Here is an 18895-nt window from a genome sequence, read left to right as displayed (position 1 = left end):
AAACCGACATCGAATTGCTTTTTGACTTCTTCTTTAATTTTAAGGAGCATCTCAGGTCGCATCATTCTCAGTTTTTGTTGCACGGGTTTGAACTCTGGCTTAATTGGCAGTTTATGAACTACCATATCTGTGTCTAGTCCCGACATGTCTTGATATGACCAGGCGAAAACATGTCTATACTCCTGAAGTATAACTATCAGGCTTTGTCTTGCTTCAGCCGAGAGAGTTGTGCCAATTTTAACCTATTTTTTGTCATCTTCAGTGCCCAAATTTAAGATTTCTATCGCTTCCTCATGTGGTAGAATTTGCTTCTCTTCTCTTTCTACCATCATCAATAATTCGGTAGGCAAGTTACACTCCTCTTCAGTGTCGCATTCATCAAATTCCCCGAGACAAATGGCTGATTCAAAATCCACTTTCAGATCAAGATCATCAGTGCTTACATTATCGTTATCTGGGGTCCTGAAGGAACAAAGAAGGTATGGGTGTGTGAGAGGAAACATCCCACACGAAACAGTCAAAGAATTAAATTTGAAAGAGAAATGGAAATGAAGTGCTGAAATAAAGAAAATAAACAATGAATCCAAAAAAAAGAAACAAAATTTGTTTGCCATGGATATAGAAAAAAAATGCATCCTTTATTGAAATTAAACCAAATATTTATTCACCCTTACAAAAGATCACCTATTGCCCCGAGTATAGGCAAATAGGGATAGTTCGAATATTACTCTGAAAGACTCTTGTAAACCATATTTAGTTCTTCCACCGCCAACTGCTAGGCACGAACCCAGGTGGCAGAGGGCATATCTCGGATCTTTCTCCATTTTCAACATCTTATGTGGTCACAACATTGATGTTCAAATCTTCCAGAGCCACTTCTAACTCGGATATGGTGGTTTCAAACACATAACCGTCTGACTTGAATGTTTTGTAAAGAGGCGGGAACGTCATAGGCTTCCATTGGAGTTCATTTCCAGTCAACCTTGCTAATCTCCTTTCCCGGTTCTTTTGGAGCTCTTTCCTCTTTTCCTGATAACTGGGCTGAAAACCGAGCCCAAACTGATCTAGCTTTGAAATGGGAAAGACTGGATTAATCCTTCATTGCAGTTGTTTCCTAAACCCTCTTCCGATTTTAGCATCTCAACCTAAGGTTTTCTTAATCTCCATCTTTGTACATTTAGAGAGTCGGGGTTTAGGAATCCTTTTTCTCTCTACCATAAATGTGGCATTCACAAATCTACCTCGATATATGGGGCCTCCGTGGTTACACTTGCAATGATATCTTCCTCAGCATTAATGATTACCAGAGCCCCATCAATAACAAATTTAACTTTTTGGTGCAGCGTGGAGGGTACTGCACCTGCTTGATGAATCCATGGCCTTCCAAAAGACAGCTATAGGACGGCATGATATCCATCACAAGGAACTCGACGTTATAGGTGACAGGTCCGATGGTCAACGATACATCGATCTTGCTGATAACCTCTCTCTTGGTCCCATCAAATGCTCGGACCACGTTCTAATAGACTCTCATATGAGAGGTATCTATTGGTAGCCTCTTCAATGTCACCAAAGACATCATGTTCAGGGCTGAGCAGTTATCGATCAACCCACTCGGTAAGGCATGCCCATTGCAGTAGGTAGTGATGTGTAATGCCTTAGTTTGGCCTTTTCCTCCGAATGGAACCTCATCATCTGAAAACAAGATGAGATTATCGGCTTGAATATTGTTCACCAGTCAATCCATTTTGCTGACTGGTATGTCTTGTGGCACGAACGTTTGATTAAGGACCTTCAACAATGCTTCTCGGTGTGCTTCTGAGTTTAAAAATAGTGCTAGCATTGAAGTACGCGTAGGTAAGTTATGTAGCTGTTCTACAATGTTGTACTCGATATGCTTCAAGATTTTGAGGAACTCTTTAGCTTCCTCCTCCTTTATAGGTTCATTGACAATTAGCACATCTTCTTTGAATGGCTCAAGTAGTCTTTTTCCCACTTTGCCATCACATCATTTAGAAGTACTTACTTGGCATTCGTACTTCCATGGCACTTGTCGATTGTCCTTGTATTGAAAAGGCTGAGGTGCTGTGATCACCACCCTGGCTTGTGTTGTTGTTGTCGTCTTCACTTTAGGGGTAATTACCAGAGGACCACCCCTGACATACCTCTTGTCAGATGATTCTTCGGTAGCGCAAACATCTTCTTCCAAAGAATCTTGAATTTTCTCGTAAAATTCTAGCTCTTTCCAGTCCATCATGAGCTGGACTAACGATATGAACTCTGGGCATTCTTGCACATTATTCCCCTCTTCGTTGTGGTAACAACAATGGTTACCATCTCCTATCCTTGTTGGCCGTGAATGGGGTGTAAGAAGCCCTACCTTTACCATTTGGCTCCATACCCAAGCCAAAGGAGCTTTAACTTCCGAAACACAAGTTTTGACTTTCTTGTCATTCTCTGTGGACATTGCGTTGATCCTGGTCTCTGGATTATTAGGCAAGGGATTCTGGGCGACGTTCGGTGCTCCAGAGTTGAAATGAATCCAATTTTTATTTCACATTCGTTGTACCATTCTCTTAAAGACGAGACAGTTTTCATTTGAATGCCCCTGCACACCTCCATGATATTCACAGTGGGTATTCTCGTCAAACCATTTTGGATATGGGGGCTTTATCGGATCCATTGGGTAGGGTGATACTACGTGAATGTCGAAGAGTTGTTGATATAACTCTTTATATGTTATGGGAATGGGATTGAACTATTCCATTTCTCTTTCCCTTATTGGTTCTCTCTGAGATTGGTTAGAAGTACCAGATGGTACAGCTGCAGTTGTTTTCGAGATCGTAACACCTTTGATAGCGTTGTAGGTGTTGACATTGTTGATCTCGTGGTCCTTGTTCTTCACGGGAGGCTTTCTACTAGAGTCACCTCATTCAATATTTCCTTGTTTTATGGCCAGTTCAACCATCTCACCAGCCATGACTAAATCTGAGAAACTTCCTGACGTGATTGCTACCAAATGCCTGAAGTAAGGTGCCTTCAGGGTTTGTACAAACAACTTTCTAGTTTCCTTTTCATCCAAGGGTGGATAAACTTGCACAGATAAATCCCTCCATCTCTGTGCGTACTGTCGGAAACTTTTGTTATGCTTCTTTTCCAAGCTCTGCAGCATAACTCGGTCTGGTCTCATATCATTGATATGTTTGTACTGCTCTAAGAAATACTTGGCTAAGTCTTTTCATGTCTTGATATGAGTTCGGCTGAGCTGGTTGTACCACCGGATAGCTGAACCGGACAGGCTCTCCTAAAAGCAATAGATTAAGAGTTGGACATTTCCCCCATACCCTGTCATCTTCCGATAAAACATAGTGATATGGGCTGAAGGGAAGTTGTTCCCGTCGAACTTCTCAAACTTAGGAACTTTAAATTTTGGTAGAAGCACCAAATCGAGAACCAAACTTAGTTCCAATGCATCCACACCATAATAATCATGGTCTCCTTGGACCATCTTCATTTGGTCTTCTAACATCCTGATCTTTTCTTCCATCTTCCTTGCCTTATCATCCTCGTCAAAATCTGGGATATGGCAGTCGTCCGGATGACTATCAGGTTTTACCGTAAAAGTCTGTAAATTTGCCACTAATGCAGCTTTCCCTTTGGCGGCAGATGAGTCACCTTGTAGTCCGGGTAAGGTCCCGGATAAGACAACCACTTGTGGGGTCGGTGGTATGGTTATCCCCTCAGATGCACCTTCTCCAGATGTACTTGTTGTTGTTGTAAACCAGATAACTTAGCCACAATCTAGTCGACTAAGGACTCCGTGCTTTTCTTAATGGACTCCATGGTACGTTGATTGTTCTGAGTCATTTTGTCCTCCAATTCTTTCTGCAGTCTTGCCATGTTCTCCTCAATCTTCTCGATTCTGGCATCTATTTGTTTCTTTTTTGCACGAGTGTTGTGAGGGTGATGCGTATCTAATGCTTGCGGCGGTAAGCTTGGTGTCTGAGACATGTTCTGTTAGTTAATACGAATGTAAAAACATGGAAAATATAAAATAAAAACAAACATGAAATATAAAATACAAGAAATGCAACACATGATGTATGCAATTTGGAGGCATTGATCCAGAAAAGTGTCCATTATTATAAATAATCCTTATTCAGACAAATTTTTTTATCTTTTAAGAGACATAAAAACAAATTAAATGTACATTCGGACTAAATCCTCTAGACCCCTAACAGCTTCTAGTAGGTTAACAAGTCTTCTACCTTCATCTGTCAATGGTTGAATGCCTTGTCGAACCACTCCTACTTCCCTGGCCAGGCCGTGAAGATGACGAGACGCCTTCTGTACTTGTTCCAGGAATCTCGGATGGTTGCGTCTCTGGTCCTTACCCTTCGTTGTGCTTGCTCCCAACGGAAACGCCACTGTAAACCTCCATCGAATGGCACTATCTGAAGCTCGTTCGCTTTCCTTTTGAACCCATACACAATAGCTTCTAACTCAGCTATTGTCTTGCCATCCTTTTCATGTTGTTTCTCTAAGTCAGTCACTCGGATTCTCAAGCGTTGGTTCTGATGTTGACTGTCTGCTAAGCGCCTCTGAGCAGTCTTCAACTGTTCCTTCCAAAATCTTTCATCATGTCCCTCGAACTTTCTTTTTAGACTGTGAGCTTTGTCTTTCCAGTATTCAGAGGTTACTTTCAACTTTGAGTTATCTTTGACTTTATCTTGATACCCCTTTCTCAAAACGGACTCTTTTATGTTCTCTTTCAAGTTTGTCTGCTCTATCTTTCTGAGAGTCGGCATCTAGCTTCCATTGATAACGTTCAGCTTCAAGTTCCTTAATCTTCTGCTTAAGCTCGTTATTCACAGCTTCAAACTCTACCCTGGCTATCTCATGTCCAGAAGGGACAGACCTGAGATGTTCCTACATAGTTTGGGTGTCTTCGTAGTCTGGCACAGGGATGTTATCATTTTTTCTCAATCTTCGCCACTCCACATAGTCCGGAGTAAGCATGTCTCTGGCAGCTACAACATCCATCTGAAATACTTACTTCCATGAATCGTGTTGAGTTAATCGATTGACGAATATGGCCAAGAGGGGGTGAATTAGCAATTAAAAATTTGGTGGAAGCTTTTGCAGAAAATTGAAAGAAATTGCACAGCGATTTAGAGTGGTTCGACTTTATCAACCAAAGTCTACGTCCACTACCTTAGCTATCCACACTAAGGATTTTCCAACAAATTCACTAATTTGTTCTTTCTTTTGAGGCGAAAGAGATAACCTTACAACTCCCTCAAGAATATACCCCAATTCTTGAGAACACTATTTTCTCAAAGAGAAATACAAATTTGCAAACTTACAAGAAAAACCTCACAAGGCAAATATGTTTGCACAATTCTAGAACAAAGAAAGAAAACTCAAGAATAAATACAATTGAGCACAATAAGTGTTCTTGAAAGCAAAATGAATATTAAATGAAAAATAGGCTTGAAATGCTCAAACTTGAGGTTTGATGCTTTCTCTTTGATTCTCTCTTGATTCTAATTGCTTAATGTTTCTTGTTGTTGATCAATGGCTTCTAAACTTGTTTAAATACTTCTTGAATCAATTCTGAACGTTGGTGATAATTAGTGGAGTCAATAGAGCCGTTATTGTATGAAAACAATTAATTTTCTGGGTGGGAGCGTCTCATGCATCGATGCATGACCATTATGCATCGGTGCATTAGTGTAAAATTTCAAATATTTTGACCGTTGGACTCCTAGTGTATCGGTGCACTAAGAGTGCATCGATGCATGAAGTGCATTCGATGTTTGAAAAATAGCCTGGTGCATCGATGCATGGCTTGTGCATCGATGCATCAAATGCATTCGATGTTTGAAAATATTCCGAGTGCATCGATGCATGGAGAGTGCATCGGTGCATGAAATGCATTCGATGTTCAATTAAATCATAGGTGCATCGATGCATGGTTTGATGCATCGGTGCATCACCTTGAATAATTGTTTTAAGGCTTGATTTTGGTTCAAAATACTTTATGAAAATTGTTTCAAAAATAGTTTAAGTACAAATCATAATTTTACACATTTAGTAAGGATTAAAATTGATCTTGAAAAACTTGGAGTAATAATATGATATTCGATTAATTGAATCGAATATAAATTGTAAAATCATTTGTAAAAATCTTAAAATTCATTTAACTTAATTTGTTATATCGAAATATCAAAAATGTTTTCAACAATCTCCCCCTTTTTGATATAACAAAACACTTGAGTAATTTTAAGATTTGTTTAAGAATTTATTTTTGAAATCGATTTTGAAAAGTTTACTCCCCCTTACTATAGCACATCTTAAATCTTCTCCCCCTTTTTGTTAAATCAAAAAGACTCTATAAAACGTTTTAAACAAGAATTCTGAAAAACATTAGCCAATTGATTTAATAATTGGTCATATAAAACAATTAGAAGCTGCTAAGATCACAATCAAAAGAGAGATTAGCCATTAGTTCCATAAATCAATATTCATAATAAAATGTGAAATGACATAATTGGTCATATATCTAATGATGCAAAAATAAATAAAGTTTAAACCAAATATATTAAAATAAGTTTAAACATCCAAGCATCCAAAACAAAAAAATATCCAAACAAACATAAACATCTAAATCAAAGTGTTTAACAATCCATGTATTTAAAGTTCAAAACCAAACATAAGTAAATAGAGTTCAACCATCCATAGCGGGATCGGGAGGAGGAGGAGGATATCGAGCTCGCATCTCGAGAGAAAGACTATTTAAACGCTCGTTCATCTCTCGTTGTTGAGTCCCCAAGGACGTAAGGTGAGACTCAATGAAAGAAAATTGAGACTCCATGGATGCCGTATGCAAGGAAAAAGACTCCATAAAAGATAGAAAATATGATGGCACAGGGTCTTCTTGCTGAGCGGGTTCCGTAGCCGGAGAAGCATCGTCGAGAACTTCCTCATCAATGTCTCGCATGAGCTGCTGAAGTTACGGATTGTCGTCCGTATCTTGTGCCGGAGGAGGAACGCGAGAAGAGCTAGGAGCAGCTCGTGAAGAACTAGCTCCCGGGGTTTGCTTACCGGGTCGAAAAGACCATAATCCGGTGTCCTCATCCAATTTCCAATCCGATTTCTTTAAGGATTGTCGAGGGAGACATCTAGGCCGAGTTTGATAAACAAATTGCTTAGTAGACAACCATAAGGTAGGGTTTCTACATGCTTTGAAGGAATGACGTTTGTTATATCGACAAGCGTGCTAAAGACAATATGTGGAAAATTGATTTTCTTTTTGTTCTTTATACAGTGCATCCACCATAAGTCCCTAGTACGTAGTGTGGAGTACCGATCTGCGGATGGTCTAAACCACCAAGAGATCATTAAGTGAAGAAATCGATCGTGGTGAGATTTAAGGGTACTGACACTAGCATTAGGGAGATATGGATATTCCACATCTTCCTTCTCATTATACAAACCATCATCATCTAATCCAAATTGTGTTGCTATAGCTTGGGAGTCAATAGTAACATATCGTCCTAATAGATAGGATCTAATCGCTATAGTACCACACTGAGTTGTGTTCTGAATACACACCGCATTGGAATAAAAAATGCGGATAAGTTGGTGAAAGACAATGGGTTGGAGAGAAAATAGTTTATCAAATTTCCATCTTCTAAGAATAGGGAGGTATTCAAAGTCAAGTTTTATCATAGCTTGTAGTGAAGGAATACGCTCTTCCCTAATACGATAGGATTGGAAGGAGTTCATGTACCTAGTGTACAATTCATCCCTACGGTTTTCAGGCATGTTAAAACAAGTACTAATGAGGGATGAAGGAATATTGGATGGATTTTGGGGTCTAGGAGCGGGAGGACGGTTTTGGTGAGACCGACTCGAGGATGACCTAGGGCGTTTGGGATTAGACATGGTTAGGGAAATTGGAAAGGAATATCACCTACAATTTTTAAAACACATGTATGCACAAAAATCAATCCCAAAACTCAAATGAGTCCTCAATAATTCAAGGTTCTCTAACATAATCCTAATGGGCAAAGTTTTGAAAACTATTTTAAAATAATATCATAATATGAAAACAACACAATTGAATCAAAAACTATCACTAATTTTGATTTTTTTTTAATTCGAATTTTTTTAAAAAAAATTGAGAAATTGTGTGTTTTTGATGAAATTGATTGTTAAAACTATTTTAAAATCATCATATAACCAACGCCCGATAATTATTTCAAACTAGAACTAATCTAAACTAGTCTTAAGTTCAAAAATAGAGTTTTTGTAAAAATACATTGAACAATTCGGATTGAGGGGAATGAGGAGTTGTTTTGTGCGATTTAATGATTGTAGCAGGTTTTTAGGATAAAAATCTTGAAGAATCCGATGATTTTCCAAAGATTTTGAGCAAAAATATAGATTTGAGGGAGAGAGGGGTCGAACGGCTGGTTTGGAGAATTTTGGGGTTTTAGAAAAATGAAGAAGATGAAGCAATTTAACCTAAAACCCGACGGATGCATCGGTGCATGGTCTTATACATCGATGCATATTCAAGGCATGCATCGGTGCATCATGCGAATGCATCGATGCACATTCAAAGGTATGCATCGATGCATTGTTAAATGCATCGGTGCATGAAGCACAAAAATGTCAAAAATCCGTTTTAAACACTTAAAATGCTAAATAATTTGGCTCTAATGGTATTGGCAACTCATATATCATAAATTAATTATGTTCAATCAATCAAGTTAATCTTCAAACTTTATTTGAACATAAAATTAATTTTCACTAAGAATCACAAACTCCCCCTAACTAATAGCAAGAATGCAATCAAAAATTATTATTATAAGCATTTTTCATTTATTCTTAAAAGTGCTAAAAATTATTTTAAACACTAATTGAGGATAGGTTGGCTAAACCTAATTCTCTCCTAAGTGTCCAAAATCTTTCTTTGTTTAAAGGTTTTGTAAAGATATCCGCTAATTGGTGCAAAGTATCAACAAATTCTAGAACTACATCTTCCTTAGTGACATGGTCTCTAATGAAGTGATGCCTTATTTCAATGTGCTTAGTTCTAGAGTGTTGGATGGGATTTTTAGTGAGACAAATAGCACTAGTATTGTCACACTTGATAGGAATGGTATCAACTTCAATTCCATAATCAAAAAGTTGTTGTTTCATCCATAAAACTTGTGCACAATAACTACCAGCTGAAATGTATTCGGCTTCAGTAGTAGATAATGCAACACAATTTTGTTTCTTTGAAAACCAAGAAATCAACATATTTCCAAGGAATTGGCAAGTACCGGAGGTGCTTTTCCTATCTAATTTGCATCCTCCATAATCCGCATCAGAAAAAGCATGCAAGCTAAAGCTAGAGTCTCTAGGATACCAAAGTCCTAAACTATGAGTGTCTTTAAGGTATCTAAAGATTCTCTTAACAGCTAGTAAATGTGATTCCTTAGGATATGATTGAAATCTAGCACATAAGCAAACACTAAACATAATGTCCGGTCTACTTGCAGTTAGATAAAGTAGAGATCCAATCATTGACCTATATAATTTAACATCTACACATTTACCTCCTTCATCTAAGTCAAGCTTTGTTGAAGAGCTCATTGGAGTGTCATGAGGTTTCCCATTTTCCAGTCCAAACTTCTTGAGCATATCTTTGACGTACTTAGCTTCATTGATGAAGATGCCATCTTTTCTTTGCTTGATTTGGAGTCCCAAGAAAAATGAGAGCTCCCCCATCATGCTCATCTCAAACTCACTTTGCATTAGCTTAGAAAATTCTTGGCAAAGAACATCATTAGTTGAACCAAATATTATATCATCAACATAAATTTGAACTACTAATAAATCTTTACCTTTATGCTTCAAAAACAATGTAGTGTCAACCTTCCCTTTTGAAAAACCTTTTTCAATTAAAAAATTTGACAATCTTTCATACCAAGCTCTAGGAGCTTGCTTCAAACCATAAAGAGCTTTTGTCAATTTTAAAACATGATCCGGAAAATTTGAATCTTCAAAACCTTGAGGTTGTTCCACATACACTTCTTCTTTTATAAAACCATTTAAAAATGCACTTTTAACATCCATTTGATATAATTTAAATTCATTGAAATATGTAAATGCTAATAACATTCTAATTGCTTCCATCCTAGCTACGGGAGCGTATGTTTCATCATAGTCTATGCCCTCTTCTTGAGTATACCCTTGAGCAACAAGTCTAGCCTTGTTTCTCACTATATTACCACTCTCATCAAGCTTATTCCTAAATACCCATCTAGTACCTACAGTAGATTTATTACTAGGACTTTCAACTAATGTCCATAGTTTACTTCTCTCAAATTGATTTAACTCTTCTTGCATAGCCATAATCCAATGTTCATCATTTAATGCTTCTTTAATATTCTTAGGCTCTATGCATGAGATAAATGCAACATAATTACAAATATTTCTAAGAGAAGATCGAGTTGTTACCCCTTTTGATGGATCACCTATAATTTCACCATCCTTGACATAGTTGTACTCTATTGGATAAGATACTTCCCTTTCTTCAATGGTTGGATTCTCAAGAGGATCATGAGTTTCCTCATTTTTCATTTCTTCCTTTGATGATGGTTCTCCAACGTCATGTCTAACGTCATTTGTATTTATAACACCTACATCATCATTCACACAAGAATCCTTCCTCGGAAGGGGATTATCATCGAAAACAACATGTATAGACTCTTCTACAACTAAAGTTCTTTTATTAAATACACGATAGGCTTTAGAATTTAAGGAATAACCCAGAAAAATTCCTTCATCACTTTTAGCATCAAATTTGCCAAGGTTATCTTTACCGTTGTTTAAAACAAAACATTTACATCCAAAAGGATGAAAAATAACTAATGTTAGGCTTTTTATTTTTTGAAAATTTCATATGGAGTTTTCTTTAAAATTGGCCTAATCATTACTCGATTTATAACATAACAAGCAGTATTTGTGGCTTCCGCCCAAAAATATTTTGGCAAATTATTTTCACAAAGCATGGTTCTAGCCATTTCTTCTAAAGTTTGATTTTTCCTCTCAATAACTCCATTTTGTTGAGGGGTTCTAGGTGCTGAAAAATTATGGCTAATACCGTTAGAGTTACAAAATTCAGTAAATCCAAGATTTTCAAATTCAGTTCCATGATCACTCCTAACACTAGTTATAGAGTAACCTTTTTCATTTTGGATTACTTTTGAAAATGTGATGAATTATTCTAATGCTTCATCTTTAGTATTTAAAAATAGAACCCAAGTATATCTAGAATAGTCATCTACCAAGACAAATGCATATTGTTTTCCACCTAAGCTAGTAGTTCTAGTTGGCCCAAAAAGATCTAAATGGATTAATTGTAAAAATCTACTAGTTGATACATCATTAATGGATTTAAAAGAAACTCGCTTTTGTTTTCCTTTAGCACATGCATCACAGATTTTATCATTATCAAATTTAAGCTTAGGCAACCCTCTTACTAGGTCTCCTTAAATTAACCGTTGCAAAACACTCATACTAGCATGTCCTAGTCTCCTATGCCATAACCAACTATCATATTCATCCTTAGAAACTAGGCATAAATTAGTCATATCAAAAGAATCTAAATGCACCATGTATATGTTCCCTATTCTATGACCAACAAGCATAATCCGATTAGATGCAATGTCAATGACTTTACAACCATTAATTTCAAATAAGACATTGAATCCTTTGTCACATAATTGACTAATACTCAATAGATTATGCTTTAATCCATTCACATATAAAACATTTTTAATTTGTATGGAAGAGGTATTACCTATTGTACCAATACCTTCAATGTGACCTTTTGAATTGTCTCCAAAAGTCACTTCTCCTCCATTTTTGGCGTTAAGCTCAATGAACCGGCTTTTGTCTCCGGTCATGTGTCTTGAGCATCCACTATCAAGGTACCATGAATTTGAATTTATTTCCCGTGCCTTGTAGCAATGCTCTTTTCCCTACAAACATAGATTAATTTTTGATTTTTGGTACCCAAATTCTTTTGGGTCCATATTCATTAGTTTCCAAAATCCTAGTCCCCTTATGTATCCATTTGTGTAGGATATTTTTATCTTTATTAGTAATGAGTTCTTTAGGAACCCACATACTTCTAACGAGTTTTCCATTAGAGGTTCTTTGGGGACCTCTATGATTGTAGTTTCTAAAACATTTTCTAACAAAGTTGGAATTTGAATTTCCACCTTTTTCAAAATGTTTTGTTCCAACTTTATCAAAAGAAGTTTTAAGATCATCAATTTTCTTTTGATGATCATCATTGATCTTTGAAAGTAAATTTTGCAAATCTAAATTTTTCTTTTCAAACTCTTCTAGTTTGATTTGCAAATCTTTGATTTTACTTTCAAGATCGTTGTTGGTTTTGGATATGAGTTTGTTTTCATTTTTCAATTTTGAAACATCATTTTTATATTTTAAAAAATAATTTCTCATAATCCGAAGCCAACCCATTATATTCCTCTAATAACTCATCATAGGATAAATCATCAAAATCGGATGAGTTAGAGGTTACCTTAGAATCTTCCCCAAATGCCATCAAGCACAAGTTAGCTACTTCTTGTTCCTCTTCATCGAAACTTTCTTCATCGCTCCATGTAGCCACATGAGCCTTGTGCTTATTCTTTGATTGACCCTTTTTCTTCAATTGTGGGCAATCATATTTAACATGCCTTGGCTTTTTGCATTCGTAGCAAATGATTGGGTCATTCTCTTTCGGTTCATTTTTTAGGCCTTTATTTCGTTTGAATTTTCTTCCTCGATAAGGTCTCATCATTTTTCTGAACCGTTTGGCAAACAATGCCATTTCCTCGTCATCGTCATCGTTATTCGAATCACTCTCATCTTTTGTGGATTTGAGAGCAACTCCAATGTTTTTCTTCTTCTCCTTCTCCATTGGTGTCTCGTCAATCTTGTCGAGGTCCACCTCATCTTCGAGCATCATTTCATGAGTGAGGAGTGACCCAATTAGCTCTTCAAGAGTTAAGGACGTTAAGTCCTTAGACTCGATGATTGCCGTCTTCTTTGATTGCCACGATTTTGGGAGGGAGTAGACTAACTTCCTCACAAGCTTTTCATTTGAAATGATCTCTCCATATGATTTGAGACCATTGACAATCGTTGAAAATCTATCCGTCATAGCTTTGATATCTTCATTTGGTTTCATCTTGAAATTTTCATAGCTATGCGTTAGAATACTAATTTTAGATTTCTTTACCTCATCGGTACCTTCATGAGTGACTTGAAGTTTGTCCCATATTTCTTTGGAGGTTGTACACGATGAAACTCTTTCGTATTCATCTGGTCCAAGAGAACAAAAAATGATATGGATGGCTTTGGAGTTGAGCTGGAACATTCTTGTCTCTCCTTCACTCCACAACCTTGGCTGAGTGAGAGGTTTGATGTATCCTTCTTCTATAGCATTCCATGCTCCCATGTCACTTGCTTGAATGAAGTACATCATTCTATTCTTCCAATAGGCATAGTTAGCTCCATTGAAGAAAGGAGGCTTGTTGACGGGCATCGAGTTGAGACCGGAGTCGAAGTTTGAAGCGGAGGCCATTGATGACTTTGATTATTGATATAACTCTTCCCAAATCGACTCAAGAGGTGATTAAACCTTCAAATGAGTTAGGCTCTGATGCCAATTGTTGAGTTAATCGATTGACGAATATGGCCAAGAGGGGGGTGAATTGGCAATTAAAAATTTGGTGGAAGCTTTTGCAGAAAATTGAAAGAAATTGCACAGCGATTTAGAGTGGTTCGACTTTATCAACCAAAGTCTACGTACACTACCTTAGCTATCCACACTAAGGATTTTCCAACAAATTCACTAATTTGTTATTTCTTTTGAGGCCAAAGAGATAACCTTACAACTCCCTCAAGAATATACCCCAATTCTTGAGAACACTCTTTTCTCAAAGAGAAATACAAATTTGCAAACTTACAAGAAAAACCTCACAAGGCAAATATGTTTGCACAATTCTAGAACAAAGAAAGAACACTCAAGAATAAATACAATTGAGCACAATAAGTGTTCTTGAAAGTAAGATGAATATTGAATGAAAAATAGGCTTGAAATGCTCAAACTTGAGGTTTGATGCTTTCTCTTTGATTCTCTCTTGATTCTAATTGGTTGATGTTTCTTGTTGTTGATCAATGGCTTCTAAACTTGTTTAAATACTCCTTGAATCAATTCTGAACGTTGGTGATAATTAGTGGAGTCAATAGAGCCGTTATTGTGTGAAAATAATTAATTTTCTGGGTGGGAGCGTCTCATGCACCGATGCATGACCATTATGCATCGGTGCATTAGTGTAAAATTTCAAATATTTTGACCGTTGGACTCCTAGTGCATCGGTGCACTAAGAGTGCATCGATGCATGAAGTGCATTCGATGATTGAAAAATAGACTGGTGCATCGATGCATGGCTTGTGCATCGATGCATCAAATGCATTCGATGTTTGAAAATATTCTGAGTGCATCGATGCATGGAGAGTGCATCGGTGCATGAAATGCATTCGATGTTCAATTAAATCATAGGTGCATCGATGCATGGTTTGATGCATCGGTGCATCACCTTGAATAATTATTTTAAGGCTTGATTTTGGTTCAAAATACTTTGTGAAAATTGTTTCAAAAATAGTTTAAGTACAAATCACAATTTTACACATTTAGTAAGGATTAAAATTGATCTTGAAAAACTTAGAGTAATAATTTGATATTCGATTAATTGAATCGAATATAAATTGTAAAATCATTTGTAAAAATCTTAAAATTCATTTAACTTAATTTGTTATATCGAAATATCAAAAATGTTTTCAACAAATCGGCTGCTTCCTTGATCATCTTTTTATAACTGTCACCGCTATACACAAACTCTGATTTAATTAGTCCGTATGTTGCGGGGACAAATTGACATGCCCCATACTGTCTCACTGCCAACAAAGGAGCATACCCAACTGCACCCCAAATTCCAAGCAAAGTTATAGTATCAGAATCCCCATAACGAAAAAGAATATCACCGAGAAACAACCAGGGGGCTCTCCAGGTAATATACCGATCTTGAAGATGGGTAAAAACTTTCATCCACTTTTCCTTTGAAGCACCTTCATGCCATTTCATTGTGATGAACTCTCCCAAAGGTGAATATGTGGTGCTAAATCGGCGGTAGGCGACCCCGTTAGTCTTCCAAAAGTGGCTGTGAATCCAGACTTGAAGGAGCTGAATACACCCAACGAACCTTCCTCCACCAGATCTTCGACAATGATTAAGAGACCGAAAGGTCTCGGCTAAGATGGTCGGTGCTGGGTTGACTCGTCTTGGAAGTTGTCCAAATAGCTCCACCACGGCTGCATCAATGCACCCCAAAGCTTTCGGAAAGATAATCAACCCGTACAGACCTAGTGCAAAAAGGTCTATAGTCTTCCACTCATCATGGTGGTTCTTCATTAATTGCCTTATGTGGATCCATTCAATTCCTTCCCCACTACCTCTGTGCTGAGTCCGGTCAATTACCCATTTTTCGTCTACTCTCGCAACCCTGGCCAGTGTATTCTTAAAAAGCTGACTTTGAATGTGTTTAATGTAGGCTCGCTCTAGTTTGATGTTTTCACAATGCAGCAGTGTAGTGTATTCTTCAATGGTGGGCACCATGTCCTCCCGGTTAAAAGTGAAGCAACTATATCCCGGGTTCCAGAACTGAACCAAGGCCCTGATTAAGGGCTCATCAGTCTTAACCTGGAGTAGAAGTGCAATGTCACCATACCGTTGGCTGAATTTTTGTTTTCGATCATTCTTCCAACTGTCCCATATATCTCAAAGCTCTTGAACATTGTTCTGTTTTAGGCTGATAGAGGCTTAATTAACCAGCTCTGGCACATAGCTTCCTTGAAGATTGTCTCTCTTTTCCTTCTGGGTCTTCTCGGATCATAGTCGTACCTCAGGGTTTTTAATCTCTTGCATTACAACACCTTTTGTCCATTAATTCGAATTATTTTGTGTATAACAAATGCTTTTTAGTGATCAATAGCCTCTTGTAATGATGTCAATGCTAGAAAACAAACACAAAGGTAAAAACGTTAGTAAAATGAAAACATATAAATAAATATGAAATGACGAAAGAAAAATAAGAATAGTAAGAAGGAACAAAAATATGGTTAGGGTAAAAATGTCATAGGGTTTGAAATGTGGTTTCGGGGTAGGCTCTATTTTTTCCATAGCTTCCCGGTTTAGGTTCTAAAAAACGGTACCCGAGTTCTCCTTACCGGTGCCCCCTTGGACTTACCAGACCCTTAGTCCTAAACCCATCACAGGCTTGTGTGGACTAAGTTAAACTCGAGAGGACACATTCCCTTATGCCCATACGGAGAATAAATTCACACGAAGGCATAAGGTATATGAATCCCAAAGGCTACTTGCTAGGCCCATACGGTGAATAAATTCACACGAAGGCATCGCTTTTACCCCCACTTAAAACGGGTTTGGAGCTCGAGTTTAGAGCCTTAAGTGAAAAAAACTTTGAAGGCTGAAATCATGAGAAAACGATTAGTACAACTATTTACTCAAAAATATAATCAAAAGTAAGTAAAAAGGATCAAAATATTACCTAAAAATTTAAACTTACCCTTTTCGTTAAAAAGACAACTGGAAATTACCTTAGCCTGACTAACTTACCTGTGTCCCCAATGGAGTCGCCAAGCTGTCGAAACCGTCTTTCGGTTGGGCCCCAGAATCGGGCTTCGACGTGAGTGAATTGGGTTAAGAGTCTCCACCGATCATTTATTTAAAAGTAAATTGGTTGACCGGATACCTTATTTCTTACCTGACCTGCGTCTTACCAATTATGTGTCGGATTCGGGAGTCGGTTACAGTCAAGGAAGGGTTAGCACCCTTGAACTGCCCTTTCGGTACTATGTAATTTCCAGTTGTATTTAGTTAAGAAAAATATAACTTTAAATTAAAAGGTAAAGTGACGATCCAAATTACTTACCTCTGATGGATTTAAAAGAGTGCCTCTTTCTAAGTCAAAAATGGGTTAGATAAAAAGTGGTACAACTAAATAAAATTAAGAACATAAGAATCAGATGTCATGAAGGAAAAAGAGATTAAATGTAAAAAACAATATATATAAAAATGAAAATAAATAAGTAAATAAAATGAACATGCCTGAAATAAAGAGACTAATAATAAAAGAAACCGAAGATGCAACATGGAAAAAAAAGATAAATAAAAGAGAACAAAATAAAGTAAAATATATAAGATATATACTAATAGTAATAATAAAATATATACAAATATAAAAAAACGAGTAACGCTATTTTAAGAAAATGAAATACACGTATGATATAATAGTAATATAAACTATATATATATATATATATATATATATATATATATATATATAAAAGTTGAAACAAATAAAAAATATACATATACCAATAAAGTAAAATAAATAATAAGTAAAATCAGAAAGAGGAAAAAATATACGTATATATATACAAAAATAAATACATGAAAAAAGAATATATATATATATATATATATATATATATATATATATATATATATATATATATATATATATATAAAATAATAACGGATCCAAATGAATAGAAATGAAAACGGGTGAGCAAATTAAGAGATAATTAGCGTTAAAATCGAATTCATGGGTTAAAATGAAGAAATTGAAGCCAAGGGGACTAAAACTGGGATTAGCCCATTAAATGTTGAAAACACGCAAGCCCAGCAAAGTGGGTAGGGCCCAGACACGGGCTAAGTATAAAACCCAAATATTTCTTATGTTCTCTCATTTTTCCCTCAGCTCAAATGAAACCTCTTCCCCTTTAAACAAATTCTCTCGCGTGTTCTTCATTCTGAAGAAATGAAGAACACGCCGCCGCCTGTTTCCAGAAAAAATCGATGGCCACCGCCTCGCTGCCGCTCATTGGCGGTGGTCCACCACGAAACCCATATATTTTAAGAGCCTTTCCTTTCTACAATCCGAAAAACAAAGTGGTGTTTCAAAAATCCTCTCGGAAAAACGTAGATTTAGGAAATAGATTTCAAAAACAATTGGCTCACTTCGTTCATCGGCCGAAAATATTTCTCTTGGTTTTCTCTCGGATCAAAACACAACAAAAAGATGTCAAAATCAACATGCAAACCCGTAAATCGTAAAGGTATGGAAATCTTCACCTTTATTTCTTTCACAAAAATGTTACAACGCTTCGAATGATTGTGTATTTGCTTCGTATTTTCTGGTATTTCCTGGTATTTCGTGGGTATGGTCTCTGTGATCCCCTATTGTGTTGATTACAACCTTATTTATAGTCTAATATTTGGAGTGTTTGAGTCCTATCAAAACTCTAACTCTGTTATTTGTTGGTGGCGTCTTGCGAGATCCTTACGCCGGAGGAATCGGAGCTGGTGGCGTGGGAGTCATACGACCGTGGGATTCGGGCATGGGACGAGGCGCCGCTTGGGAGGCTAGGGTTCTGGAAACCCTAGCTCGCTGGAATGGTTTACATACAGCCGGTCTTGGGCTGTTTCATTTTCGTGTAATGGGCCTGTAATATGTAACCCCATGAATAAACAAATAAATATTATATTCTATAATATAGTTTGAAATAATAAAAAAATATTATAAAAACTATATCAATGGACGAAATTCGATGTCTTCAAACATGATACTATAATCATCATTTTTTTGGGATATATATATATATATATATATATATATATATATATATATTACACAACCAAAACTCATTTACAAACAACCTATCAACCCCATCC

The sequence above is a fragment of the Hibiscus syriacus genome, unplaced genomic scaffold (genome assembly GCF_006381635.1).
Source record: "Hibiscus syriacus cultivar Baekdansim isolate YM2019G1 unplaced genomic scaffold, ASM638163v2 tig00109973_pilon, whole genome shotgun sequence".
In the NCBI taxonomy this organism is placed as follows: domain Eukaryota; kingdom Viridiplantae; phylum Streptophyta; class Magnoliopsida; order Malvales; family Malvaceae; genus Hibiscus; species Hibiscus syriacus.
Note: the sequence above shows the minus strand (reverse complement) of the source record.